At 41.3% G+C, this 15,076-nt stretch overlaps 1 protein-coding gene across 1 annotated transcript in view; it reads left to right on the top strand.

Moving 5' to 3' along the window:
• ME1 (malic enzyme 1) overlaps positions 1-15,076 on the top strand; it is a 356,730-nt gene that overhangs the window by 16,154 nt on the left and 325,500 nt on the right. The gene's annotated exons all lie outside the window — the stretch shown is intronic.

Below are 15,076 nucleotides of genomic sequence, written 5' to 3'. Positions count from 1 at the left end.
ACCAGGTCAAATCTTAACTGTTGAAGAAGAGGAGTTGGCTATGACATGGACATCCAGCAATCATCTGTCCATAATGCCAACTATAATAAACTTCAGAGCTAAGGTGACCCATTCAAGAAATATATGTTTGCTGCTCTTGTTTTAAAGAAAGTCACACCAGTGAACCGGTGGAAGTCACTTAAGCACTTGGATTCAGAGACTGTTGAAGTGATAGTCTCACTCTTAACAGCAGTAGCTTCTCTGATGTGTGCGGGAAGGTTAGTCTCCAGGCTGCATGTAATACCTGCTGCAATCCTAGAAGTCCAAGGAAAGGAGACGTTAATACTACAGCATATCAAATCAAAATCAAGGCCCTGAATAACTGCTATTTCCACTGCTTGTGCACTACCAATATTTACTAAAAGCAAGATTTATTATACTTTCCCATTAAGAGAGCAGTACTGTAATTCTCTTCTTATTAAAAGGTAATCTATTTTAACTGTATTTTTCCCTTTTTGTGGTCATAACTGTACAGATTTATTTGTGCATGACCTCAACAGTATTTGAAGATATGCTGTCCAAATTTTAGATAGAAAAATTAAAATTAATTTATGTAAATGTTATCTTTTTTCAAATGTATTTGTCTTTCCAGCTAAATGGATTTTTTTCAGAGAAAGGATCATATCTGAATGTAGCCCTTAAGTCTGTTTCGTGCCATAGAAAGCAGAGGGATTTAAAAAATAACAAATTCATTGAAAACAACACATGCAGAGTTGGACCTTGATTATGGGACTCACTCCTGCAAGAGATAAGAATGACCACAGAACATTATGAAGCTCAGTTAATAAAAAGGAAGAGTCAGACTTTTTGACGTATTCTGTAGAATGTCAGTGTTCATGAAATATATTTTACAGGTCAGCGTCTAGAGATTGTAATCAATAACCATTTCTGGAGGGAAAGCCAAAGTCTGCTCATATTTTTTTCCTGGAGTTGTAGACTGCTTTTTCAATGGGAGAAATTCTGAGACAATATAATTCTTTGACTGCACAATTCAGAACAACTTAATCGTTTTATACTTGCTCATGTTAACGTCTCAGTGAAAATATAAAAAAATACATATTAGAGATGAATGTGACATTTTTCACCCATTCTAGTTTTGTCTTGTCAAATACTTCTTGTTCAGTGTGTATATATTTAGTGGGTACTAAAACCTTCAAAGGAATAGATCTTCAAAACCACCGTGTCTGTTGATCTGTAAAATTCTTTAAAGCACACAATCCAATAGTATCTTCATAATGTATATTGTGGAGTCTGTTTACTGCCAGCCAGTATATTTTATTATTAGTTATCTTCTCTGCAAATAAATGTTTATGAATAAATAGTAATGCTGAGTTAACTTTATTTTTATTTTCACTGTTAGAATGCTTCTTAAATGGCTTTTAAATTATAAAAACATACTGTGGTGTTTAGAACCCTGCAAGAGATTAAAGCTTAGCCTATTTCTGAAAAGTTTCAGAGTAGCAGCCATGTTAGTCTGTATTCGCAAAAAGAAAAGGAGTACTTGTGGCACCTTAGAGACTAACAAATTTATTAGAGCATAAGCTTTCCGATGCATCTGATGAAGTGAGCTGTAGCTCACGAAAGCTTATGCTCTAATAAATTTGTTAGTCTCTAAGGTGCCACAAGTACTCCTTTTCTATTTCTGAAAACTTTCTGCTTCAACTGGAATTGTAGTTGCTCTTCAGGCACAATGTGGTAGCTTAAAGGAGATTCTGGTCTTTCCATATCTTGTTCTGCATTGAGTAGTTGTCTTGCATTTTGTCCCTTACACTACCCCGTATTGTCATGGTTCTGAATCACTCATAACTAATAAAATCAAGACTTGAAATTTGGGGGAAAATGTCCTCCTCCCTTCCACCTCAACACACATGAAAAAGAATAAAAGAAAAACTATGAGACACTTTCTAAAGAAATAATTCTTGCATTATAGTGTAAAATTTAATTTCACTGACCTTAAAAATATTAAATAACTTGTTAAATAATTATTTATTTATGTATACCTTGAGCCAAATTATGGTTAATGTGGTGGTGGAAGAGCATAAAAGTAGACACATAGGCCAGTCTCGTACACAGCATCTTCCACATATTCTGTAATTTTTAAGAATAGAAATAGATTTGGGGTATATTGTTTGGTCTGGCTCATCATGTGTGTTGTGGGGGGAAGAAAGAGGAGGAACCATACCCTATTATCTATAGCCACCTCTCACTGATCTTGCAAAATGCTGAATTTTCTGCTCCTGTTTCAGCAAAGTAGTCCCACTGACTTCAGTGCCATATCCAGAGAGGGAGAATTGGTGCAACTATCTTCTATTTTATTTTCAGTTTTTCCTTGTATTTGTGTGTATATTGTCTGCCAAAAATTGGCCTTATGGATCATTTTTTCTTTGCTACTATTTTTTTTTTAATTTCAGTTTCCTTTTTTCTTTTTGGTCTTTTTTTTTCTTCATAGTGTTCTTCCTTTTTCCTTTCATTTAATCTCTTTCTGAGTAAATAATTCTCTTCTGGGTCAGTGCTGCATCCCTTTACTTTTACTCTATCCATATTTGGAGGCAAAAAATCCAGTGTACCAGAGATGTCTTTTTGGTTAGGTACTTAAAATTTGGTGCTTATGCTCAAGTAATTCTTTTCTGTAAAGATGTTACTAATAGAAATTTCTAGACTTAGGGCTTGTCTTCACTCTGGGGTAAGCCGACCTAAGTTATGCTACTCCAGATATGTGAATAATGTAGTTAGAGTCGACGTAGCTTAGGTCGATTTACACCAGTGTCTTCATTGTGCTGCGTCGATGGGAGACGTTCTCCAGTTGACTTAGTTTACTCTTAGAATCATAGAAGATTAGGGTTGGAAGAGACCTCCAGAGTACAACCCCCTGCTCAAAGCAGGACCAACCTCAACTAAATCATCCCAACCTCAGCTAAATCATCCCAACTCTTATCAGAGAGGTGGAGTTCCGGGGTTGACCAGAGAGCACTCTGCTGTCGATTTAGAGGGTCTTTACTAGACCTGTTAAATCGACACCTGTTGCATCGATTGCAGCTGCATCAGTCTCCCCAGTAGTGAAGACAAGCCCTTATGTTCCCCATCTCATTTAAAATAAATTTTTATTAATCTAACATTTGCTGTATAATACACTCCTCCAGGTTTACTCCTTTTTGTGTAATTTGGATAATTTAAATTAAACGATTAAATTCAAATAATAAATATCCTCACTGCATAGGATAATTAGTGATTGGAAAAGATTTCTCAATAAAGCATTTTCTATGCTGTATATATCTGTACTGAACAGCAGCCTTACGCCTACTATAAATGAGTTATGAAACTGTGTAGGTTCTTTCATGGGCTGCATAAGTAGGGTGACCAGATGTCACAAGACGGTCCTTTTCACAAAAGGAAGTTTAAAGGCCAGGCCACCTTTCAAAGCCATGTGGTCCTAGGTGAGCAGCTGTGGATAAGGGGTTTCCCAGATAAACCCTGAAGTTGAGGCAGGAACATGGAACAATGTATTTTAGCTGTGAGATTCCTGGAGTCCAAGAGAGATAGAGCTCCAAGATGCTGTCACTTGTTGAAAAAGTAGTGGTGCTTTAGTTGAAGTTTCAGCAAGAAGAAATTGTCTGTGTACAGTTGGTGATCACCTCTATACAAAGAATCGGGATTTGTGTCCATTTTGTAAATAAATAAATTACTTTTAGAAAAATATCCTGATTTTCCCTTTAATTGGAAACTGATCTGCAAGGCTCTGAAATCTACTACCTCTCATCAAAAAGGCAAGAATATTTGCTTTTGACTTAAAAAGTATCAAATTACTGACTGTACCTGATCATACCAAGGTACACTTAATTCCCATTTAAATCAGTTTGTTAGGTATGCAAGATCAGATTGTTTCATAAATGTCAATGTAGAAATGCTTTTTGCTTAGAATTGCTTATAAAATCTACTGTAAAATATATTACTCTGACAAAAAATTATCTTTATCATAACCATACGTCTTATTCATTGAAACCTGAAGTGGTGATAGCTGTTTTGGGAAGAGGTGGAGTTTGGTTATGCTTATGAGAGCCTGCCTTCATGTACAATGCTACAGCTGTGCAGCAGTGCCACTGTAGCACTCTATCATCACCATAGTAGCGTCTTCACTTGAGCTTTTCCCATTGTCATAGTTAATCCAGCTTCCTGAGAGGTGGTAGCATTGATGAGGTGCTGTCTACACAGGGGGTTAGGTCGGTATAACTGTATCGCGCAGAGGTGTGGATTTTTCACATTCCTGAGGAATGTAGTTATGCCGATATAGGTCTGTAATGTAGACCTGCCTGAAGCAAAATTCTGTTCAGTGTTTAGCTTAAGATCAGTGAAGGATTTGGTTCATGCTCTGCTCTTTGCCTTAAAGTATAAAAGGGGGATCCAAATATCACTAGCTCAGATTTTAAATGAAATGTTATGTTTGTATGCTCTGCAATCTTCAAGAATGAGAATTCAGCTACAGAACACATTTAGAATCATAGAACATCAGGGTTGGAAGGGACCTCATAGATTCATAGATACTAAGGTCAGAAGGGACCATTCTGATCATCTAGTCCGACCTCCTGCACAGCGCAGGCCACAGAATCTCACCCACCCACTCCTATGAAAAACCTCACCCATGTCTGAGCTATTGAAGTCCTTAAATCATGGTTCAAAGACTTCAAGGAGCAGAGAAGCCTCCCTCAAGTCAACCATGCCCCATACTACAGAGGAAGGCGGAAAACCTCCAGGGCCTCTCCAATCTGCCCTGGAGGAAAATTCCTTCCCGACCCCAAATATGGCAATCAGCTAAACCCTGAGCATATGGGCAAGATTCACCAGCCAGATACCCAGGAAAGAATTTTCTATAGTAACTCAGATCCCATCCATCTAATATCCCATCTCAGGGGATTTGGCCTATTTACCCTGAATATTTAAAGATCAATTACTTACCAAAATCCCATTATCCCATCATACCATCTGCTCCATAAACTTATCGAGTAGAATCTTAAAGCCAGATAGATCTTTTGCCCCCACTGCCCCCTCAGGAGGTCATCTAGTCCAACCCCCTGCTGAAAGCAGGACCAATCCCCAATTTTTGTCCCAAATGGTCCCCTCCAGGATTGAGCTCACAACCCTGGGTTTAGCAGGCCAATGCTCAAACCACTGAGCTATTTGGGGGAGGAAGAGGCTAAATTCTGAATTTCCTAACTTTTGTAACATTCACATCTCTGCTTTCGCAATGCAACAGTGGTACACTTACATCCACCGGGGATGATTTTATAAGGAAATTAAGAAGAAAGGCAACTGGTTAGCTGAAGCCATTTGCAAATGTATCACTTACTTATCACTTATTTGGCAATATGTTCTTGGAAAAGAGCTGTGATTCTTTGATTTATAGTGTTTAAAGTACCTTGCCAAATAGCGTATATGAATAAAAGCACTAGAAATAAAAACCAGTCTGTCTCCAGTTAACTGTGCTATACTGTAACAAAAAATGTCAGTGGTATTAATACTACATTCATAATTCTGTGATCTAATTTAAAATCAATATTAAATATACTGATCTATACCCATCCCTCACCCAGTGCAGTTATACCAGTAGTTAAACTGGAGCATTAAATCTAACTTCATTTTCTTTTAAAGTGATTTTTTTCCTGCTTCACAGTGATTTCAACTGAGAGTTTCACACTGAGAATAAGCTTAACATTTAAAATTTTACCCAAGTCCAAGTAATATGGAAAAGGTGCCAAATATGTCAATGTTAATATTGTATAAATGTTTCTGCTCATGGCCTTTGTAAGTAAATAAAATGTTGTCCCCTTGAGCGAAGAGGCAAAGGAACTGTTAAATGTTGTGCAAAGGAGGACACTTTGGAAGAGGAAGTATTTGTTAATGAGTAAGAGGCCTTGATCAGGTTGCAAATATGAACATAAACATTTTTTCCTGGAGAGGGATAGGGATGTGTTTGTATGTACTTACATGTGTGTGTGTCCTTTTTAAAAATCAGATATTTATGCATGAGTGTCGCTCACCTGCATTTGGAGGGTTATGCCTGCAAATTGAATCTAATTTCACTTTCCAAAACACACTCAACACCATATTTAGAAAAATAACAGGGCCAAGCTTCTGGCTCCCATCCCCAAGAGACCAAGTGTATAGAGATGGAGGAGAGGGAGGGCCAAGAATTGGGAAGAGAAATATAGGGTAAGAAGAGAACAAAAAATGGCCACAAAACCCAAACATTGTTATGAAGGAAGTGCGTTTTAGAAGAAAAAATTAAGTAATGAAAAATTATAGAAAGAAAACCAGTCTCAGGGAAAACATGGATATTGGAGGAGAATCCATCAAGATATAGAGGAAAAAGTCAAGCAAAAAATTAAGGGATTGCATTCTGAGTCTGTGATATAATAGTGGTTTGTCTGTTCCTAGTGGCAATGATAATTAATCAGAAAATTATCCCACCTTCGGACAAAATAGAGTTGACAATCTATCATCTAACCCTGTTGGAATATGCAAATACAAAAAAGTTAATGGGAATGTAAGCTAAAACAGTTCATGTTGCCACTCCCAACTTAAAAATAAGTTTGGCCAAGAGTAGAATCAGATCCAGTTTTATAGCTATTTAACTCCACTGATTTCATTGGGGATGCTACTGATTTAACCAATCTCCATTCACATGGGTTCATTGTTTTTTAAGAAGATAGAGGCAAAGTGGGTAAGGTAAGATCTTTTATTGGACCAACTTCTGCTGTGAAAGAGTCCACCTGCCCAGACCAGAAGTAGAGCTCTGTGTAGCTCAAAAGCTGGTCTGTTTTATTGGACCAATGTCTGTTGATGAAAGATATTATCTCACCAACCTTGTCTCTTTCATATCCTGGGACCAATACAGCTTCAACAACACTTTTATGAAGAGAGATCTTTTTGCAATATCAGGGATGTCAAGTCAGGATTTCCCTGGAGTTCTCCTTTCTCAGCCCTTAATCAATAGGACTGGATGGTGAATCTTTACAAAAGAACATTTCAGACTGTTTGTATGACATTTGAGTTTTAAAAGATTAAATAAAAGCTTGATTATCAGTAAGAAGCTGGAGGAAACCATTTTTGTATTTAAAAAAAACTTTGTAGCAATAAATTAAGACAAATATTCAGAACAATGTTCATCTGTTTTTTGTTACTGTAGGGTCAGATTGCGAACTGTTCTGCTTAAAACATGACTGATAACATTTTTGTTTGTTCGAGACTGACAAATGTGTATATTACATTGATAATGTAACTTGAATTTAATGGTTAGCTCAACAAAGCAAAAACAATTTATACATGAAATAAAAATAAGATTTTATAGACTTCTAAGAGACAGTTTGGTTCATATTAGTTTTGTTGTGTAGCTCTAAATTAGGTCAATATTTTACAATTTTTATGTATCAGAAAAGTTTGGAACTAGCTGCAAGGAATTGAAGATCTTTTAGAATTTTGGACTTGTATTAAAAGTACTGAATTACATAGCTGGATCGATTTTAAAGGTCAGCAGGAAACATTATGATAATCTAGTCTGATCTCTTGCATAACACAGGCCATTGAGCCTCACCCAGTAATTTTTTCATCAGAACCTAACTTCTATTTGAGTTGGATCATAGCTTTTTAGAAAGACATCAAATCTAGATTTAAGGGTTTCAGGTAATGGAGAACCCACCATATCCTTAGTAAGTTGTTCAAAGGATAGTTCCCCTGAGTGTTAAAAACCGTACATTATTTCTTCCCTGAATTTGTATAGCTTCAGGTTCCAAACATTAGATCTTGTTTTACCATTTCTCCTAAATTAAGGAGACATTTACTATCAGAAAACTCTTCCCAATGACCTCTTAACCTTCTGTTGGATAAATGAAATAGATTGAGATTTTTAAATCTCTCACTATAAGGCATTTAGAGAGACAAGGTGGGTGAGGTAGTATCTTTATTGGACCAACCTCGTCTCTCTAATATTCTGGGACTGACATGGCTACAAAAACAGTACATATAAGGCATTTGTCATTCAGAGTTTTGATAATGGATTAAGTGTGGTACAATCTGTCAATACATACATAATGACTAATATCAAAATCAAATATTTCATGATTTCAGAATTAAATGTTAATTAAAGCTTGCAAAATAGTGGATGTAAATATTTTATTATGGATCTGTAGTTTGTTTTAAGCTCTTGGTAAAATTCTTGGTAACTGAGATCATACGAGTTGGTAATGGAGGAGGACCTGCATATTTCAATTTTTTTTCACGGATAAGGAAAAACAAGATGCATAGATATTTTCAACTAATACATAGAACCACAGAATATCGGGGTAGGAAGGGACCTCAGGAGGTCATCTAGCTCAACCCCTGCTCAAAGCAGGACCAATCCCCAACTAAATCATCCCAGCCAGGACTTTGTCAAGCCTGACCATAAAACCCTCTAAGGAAGGAGATTCCACCACCACCCTAGATAATCCATTTCAGTGCTTCACCACTCTCCTAGTGAAAAAGTTTTTCCTAATATCCAACCTAAACCTCCCCCACTGCAACTTGAAACCATTACTCCTTGTTCTGTCATCTACTACCACTGAGAACAGTCTAGATCCATTCTCTTTGGAACCCCCTTTCAGTTAGTTGAAAGCAGCTATCAAATCCCCCCTCATTCTTCACTTCCGCAGACTAAACAATCCCAGTTCCCACAGCCTCTCCTTATAAGTCATGTGCTCCAGCCCCCTAATCACTTTTGTTGCTCTCCGCTGGACTCTTTCCAATTTTTCCACATCCTTCTTGTTGTGTGGGGCCCAAAACTGGACACACTACTCCAGATGAGGCCTCACCAATGCTGAATAGAGGAGAATGATCACGTCCCTTGATCTGCTGGCAATGCTCCTACTTATACAGCCCAAAATACTGTTAGCCTTCTTGGCAACAAGGGCACGCTGTTGATTCATATCCAGCTTCTCGTCCATGGTAATCCCTAGGTCCTTTTCTGCAGAACTGCTGCCTAGCCACTCAGTCCCTAGTCTGTAGCAGTGCATGGAATTCTTCCATTCTAAGTGCAGGACTCTGCACTTGTCCGTGTTGAACCTCGTCAGATTTCTTTTGGCCCAATCCTCCAATTTCTCTGGGTCCCTCTGTATCCTATCCTTACCCTCCAGCATATCTGCCACTCCTCCCAGTTTAGTGTCATCTACAAACTTGCTGAGGGTGCAGTCTACGCCATCCTCCAGTTCATTAATGAAGATATTGAACAAAACCGGCCTGAGGACCTACCCTTGAGGCACTCCGCTTGATACCGGCTGCCAAGCAGACATGGAGCCATTGATCACTACCTGTGGAGCCTGACATCTAGCCAGCTTTCTGTCCACCTTATCCATTCATCCAGCCCATACTTCTTTAACTTGCAGGCAAGAATACTGTGGGAGACTATATCAAAGGCTTTGCTAAAGTCAAGGCATAACACGTCCACTGCTTTCCCCTTATCCACAGAGCCAGTTTTCTCGTCATAGAAGGCAATTAGGTTAGTCAGGCATGACTTGTCCTTGGTGAATCCATGCTGACTGTTCCTGATCACTTTCCTCTCCTCTAAGTGCTTCAAAATTGATTCATTGAAGACCTACTCCATGATTTTTCCAGGGACTGACATGAGGCTGACTGGCCTGTAGTTTCCCAGATCCTCCTCCTTCCCTTTTTTTAAAGATGGGCACTACATTAGCCTTTTTCCAGTCATCCGGGTTCCTCTGATAGCCATGAGTTTTCAAAGATAATGGCCAATGGCTCTGCAATCACATCCACCAACTCCTTTAGTATCCTTGGATGCAGTGCATCTAGCCCCATGGACTTGTGCTCGTCCAGCTTTTCTAAATAGTCCTGAACCACTTCTTTCTCCACAGAGGGCTGGTCACCTTCTCCCCATACTGTGCTGCCCAGTAGTCTGGGAGCTGAGCCTGTTTGTGAAGACAGAGGCAAAAAAAGCATTGAGTGCATAAGCTTTTTTCACATCCTCTGTCATTAGGTTGCCTCCCACATTCAGTAAGGGGCCCACACTTTCCTTGACCACCTTCTTGTTGCTAACATATCTGTAGAAACCCTTCCTGTTACTCTTAACATCCCTCGCTAGCTGCAACTCCAAGTGTGATTTGGCCTTCCTGTATGCCTGAGCTATATTTTTATATTCCTCCCTGGTCATTTGTCCAATCTTCCACTTCTTGTAAACTTCTTTTTTGTGTTTAAGATCAGCAAGGATTTCACTGTTAAGCCAAGTTGATCGCCTGCCATATTTACTATTCTTTCTACACATCGGGATGTTTTTTTCCTGCAACCTCAATAAGGATTCTTTAAAATACAGCCAGCTCTCCTGGACTCCTTTCTCGCTCCTGTTGTTCTCCCAGGGGATCCTACCCATCAGTTCCCTGAGGGAGTCAAACTCTGCTTTTCTGAAGTTCAAGGTCCGTATTCCGCTGCTTTCGTTTCTTCCTTGTATCAGGATCCTGAACTCGACCATCTCATTGTCACTGCCACCATGGTTCCCATCCACTTTTGCTTCCCCTACTAATTCTTCCTTGTTTGTGAGCAGCAGGTCAAGAAGAGCTCTGCCCCTAGTTGATTCCTGTTTTCTGTCGGGGAACCGGGTCAGGGACTTGCTCCACGCGGCTTCCCGAAGCAGCGGCAGGTCCCCGCTCTGGCTCCTATGTTAGGGACTGCCAGGGGCTCTGCACACTACCCCCACCCTAAGAGCCTCCCCCGCAGTGTCCATTGGCCAGCCAACAGGGTCAATGGGAGCTGCAGGGGTGGTGCCTATGGATGGGGCAGCACGCAGAGCTGCCTGGCCATGCTGCCGCGTAGGAGCCAGAGGGGAGACATACTGCTGCTTCCAGGAGCTGCTTGAGGTAAGCACTTCCCAGAACCTGCATCCCGACCACCTCCTGTGCACCAACCACTTGCCCAGTCCCGATCCCCCTCCCGCCCACCCTCTGAACCCCTCAGTCCCTCCCTCCTGCACCCCCAGAGCCCGCATCCCCTCCCACACTCCAACCCCCAATTTCATGAGCATTCATGGCCCACCATGCAATTTCCCTACCCAGATATGGCCCTTGGGCCAAAAAGTTTGCCCACCCCAGCTCTATTGCATGAGCCAAAAGCCACATGCTGCTTAGCCAAGGCTGTAGCAGACTCATCAATCTTTAGTTGGCCTAGGTGCCAATAGCAGGGGACAAAGCACCACATCACTCAGGCAGGGGTTATGGTATGATACATCTGACCTCTACCCTCTGAGAGCATGAGAGAACAGGGTCTTATCCAAACCCAAGATTTTCGAAGTGCACTATTGCCATGCCTTTGGCTGGTCTGCTTTTAAATTAAAGAATTTTGAAACTTAAAATCAATATAGATTTTGTAAACTTGTGGAAGGCAAAGATGAGAGAGAACTGGCAGTTTCCCAACTAAGCCAGCCAGTTGCTTCTACCATGGTAGCATAACAAACATCAACTTTTTATGCCCAGAGAGCTGTATAAAACAGTTTTCAATTTTTTTTGGAGGGGGGGATGACTTTGTGAGCATTTTATGGTTTGAACATGCATCAGGTGTTAGCCTTCTTGGCAACAAGGGCACGCTGTTGATTCATATCCAGCTTCTCGTCCATGGTAATCCCTAGGTCCTTTTCTGCAGAACTGCTGCCTAGCCACTCAGTCCCTAGTCTGTAGCAGTGCATGGAATTCTTCCATTCTAAGTGCAGGACTCTGCACTTGTCCGTGTTGAACCTCGTCAGATTTCTTTTGGCCCAATCCTCCAATTTCTCTGGGTCCCTCTGTATCCTATCCTTACCCTCCAGCATATCTGCCACTCCTCCCAGTTTAGTGTCATCTACAAACTTGCTGAGGGTGCAGTCTACGCCATCCTCCAGTTCATTAATGAAGATATTGAACAAAACCGGCCTGAGGACCTACCCTTGAGGCACTCCGCTTGATACCGGCTGCCAAGCAGACATGGAGCCATTGATCACTACCTGTGGAGCCTGACATCTAGCCAGCTTTCTGTCCACCTTATCCATTCATCCAGCCCATACTTCTTTAACTTGCAGGCAAGAATACTGTGGGAGACTATATCAAAGGCTTTGCTAAAGTCAAGGCATAACACGTCCACTGCTTTCCCCTTATCCACAGAGCCAGTTTTCTCGTCATAGAAGGCAATTAGGTTAGTCAGGCATGACTTGTCCTTGGTGATCCATGCTGACTGTTCCTGATCACTTTCCTCTCCTCTAAGTGCTTCAAAATTGATTCATTGAAGACCTACTCCATGATTTTTCCAGGGACTGACATGAGGCTGACTGGCCTGTAGTTTCCCAGATCCTCCTCCTTCCCTTTTTTTAAAGATGGGCACTACATTAGCCTTTTTCCAGTCATCCGGGTTCCTCTGATAGCCATGAGTTTTCAAAGATAATGGCCAATGGCTCTGCAATCACATCCACCAACTCCTTTAGTATCCTTGGATGCAGTGCATCTAGCCCCATGGACTTGTGCTCGTCCAGCTTTTCTAAATAGTCCTGAACCACTTCTTTCTCCACAGAGGGCTGGTCACCTTCTCCCCATACTGTGCTGCCCAGTAGTCTGGGAGCTGAGCCTGTTTGTGAAGACAGAGGCAAAAAAGCATTGAGTGCATAAGCTTTTTTCACATCCTCTGTCATTAGGTTGCCTCCCACATTCAGTAAGGGGCCCACACTTTCCTTGACCACCTTCTTGTTGCTAACATATCTGTAGAAACCCTTCCTGTTACTCTTAACATCCCTCGCTAGCTGCAACTCCAAGTGTGATTTGGCCTTCCTGTATGCCTGAGCTATATTTTTATCCTCCCTGGTCATTTGTCCAATCTTCCACTTCTTGTAAACTTCTTTTTTGTGTTTAAGATCAGCAAGGATTTCACTGTTAAGCCAAGTTGATCGCCTGCCATATTTACTATTCTTTCTACACATCGGGATGTTTTTTTCCTGCAACCTCAATAAGGATTCTTTAAAATACAGCCAGCTCTCCTGGACTCCTTTCTCGCTCCTGTTGTTCTCCCAGGGGATCCTACCCATCAGTTCCCTGAGGGAGTCAAACTCTGCTTTTCTGAAGTTCAAGGTCCGTATTCCGCTGCTTTCGTTTCTTCCTTGTATCAGGATCCTGAACTCGACCATCTCATTGTCACTGCCCACCATGGTTCCCATCCACTTTTGCTTCCCCTACTAATTCTTCCTTGTTTGTGAGCAGCAGGTCAAGAAGAGCTCTGCCCCTAGTTGATTCCTGTTTTCTGTCGGGGAACCGGGTCAGGGACTTGCTCCACGCGGCTTCCCGAAGCAGCGGCAGGTCCCCGCTCTGGCTCCTATGTGTAGGGACTGCCAGGGGCTCTGCACACTACCCCCACCCTAAGAGCCTCCCCCGCAGTGTCCATTGGCCAGCCAACAGGGTCAATGGGAGCTGCAGGGGTGGTGCCTATGGATGGGGCAGCACGCAGAGCTGCCTGGCCATGCTGCCGCGTAGGAGCCAGAGGGGAGACATACTGCTGCTTCCAGGAGCTGCTTGAGGTAAGCACTTCCCAGAACCTGCATCCCGACCACCTCCTGTGCACCAACCACTTGCCCAGTCCCGATCCCCCTCCCGCCCACCCTCTGAACCCCTCAGTCCCTCCCTCCTGCACCCCAGAGCCCGCATCCCCTCCCACACTCCAACCCCCAATTTCATGAGCATTCATGGCCCACCATGCAATTTCCCTACCCAGATATGGCCCTTGGGCCAAAAAGTTTGCCCACCCCAGCTCTATTGCATGAGCCAAAAGCCACATGCTGCTTAGCCAAGGCTGTAGCAGACTCATCAATCTTTAGTTGGCCTAGGTGCCAATAGCAGGGGACAAAGCACCACATCACTCAGGCAGGGGTTATGGTATGATACATCTGACCTCTACCCTCTGAGAGCATGAGAGAAACAGGGTCTTATCCAAACCCAAGATTTTCGAAGTGCACTATTGCCATGCCTTTGGCTGGTCTGCTTTTAAATTAAAGAATTTTGAAACTTAAAATCAATATAGATTTTGTAAACTTGTGGAAGGCAAAGATGAGAGAGAACTGGCAGTTTCCCAACTAAGCCAGCCAGTTGCTTCTACCATGGTAGCATAACAAACATCAACTTTTTATGCCCAGAGAGCTGTATAAAACAGTTTTCAATTTTTTTTGGAGGGGGGGATGACTTTGTGAGCATTTTATGGGTTTGAACATGCATCAGGTGGTGGATTTTTTTTGTTTTTTTTTTTGCATTGGAGTTTTGCCAAAACTTCAATTCTTCACCTGACACAAAATATCCCTGGGGTTTGCCCAAATCTTAGTTCGAGTTTTCATGAAAGATTGTGAACCTCTTGCAGTACAAAGTGCAAGCCAGAATTCGAATTACCTTAAAAGAGAATGGTAAGCTGATTTTCATTTTAAATACATTCTTTTTCTTTTAAATAGTAAGTAGGAGCCAAGAACTTTGCCTACCTCATACTAAGGTTATAAAAAAAATTCAAACATTATTTTGTTGCAGATACCCTGAATTATTTGTGTTAGAAAGTACGATGGGAACATTTTATAAAGCAAGAATTAAACCAGCATAGCAAAAAGGGTGCTGTGAGATGGTCTATCTATAGCCTACTTATCTAATTTAGTGCCTCTAGGATTTCTAACACATATTCTTGTTACATCTAGGCACCCTAATCTTAAAAAGCTCTACAAAGGCTTGGTTGGGAATATTGCATTAAATTTTAATCTAAGCAAATGCTGAGGACATACCCTGAGATTTAATTGGAAAACAATTTTGGATTATAATTAGGGTGACCAGATGTGACTGGCTGTGAAAAAAGCTAATGCGGTTTTGGGATGCATCAGGAGAGGCATTTCCAGTAGGGATAAGGAGGTTTTAGTACCATTATACAAGGCACTGGTGAGACCTCACCTAGAATACTGTGTGCAGTTCTGGTCTCCCATGTTTAAAAAGGATGAATTCAAACTGGAGCAGATACAGAGAAGGGC

The sequence above is a fragment of the Dermochelys coriacea genome, chromosome 3 (genome assembly GCF_009764565.3).
Source record: "Dermochelys coriacea isolate rDerCor1 chromosome 3, rDerCor1.pri.v4, whole genome shotgun sequence".
Taxonomy (NCBI): Eukaryota; Metazoa; Chordata; order Testudines; family Dermochelyidae; genus Dermochelys; species Dermochelys coriacea.
This window is presented reverse-complemented; position numbering and strand designations above follow the sequence as displayed.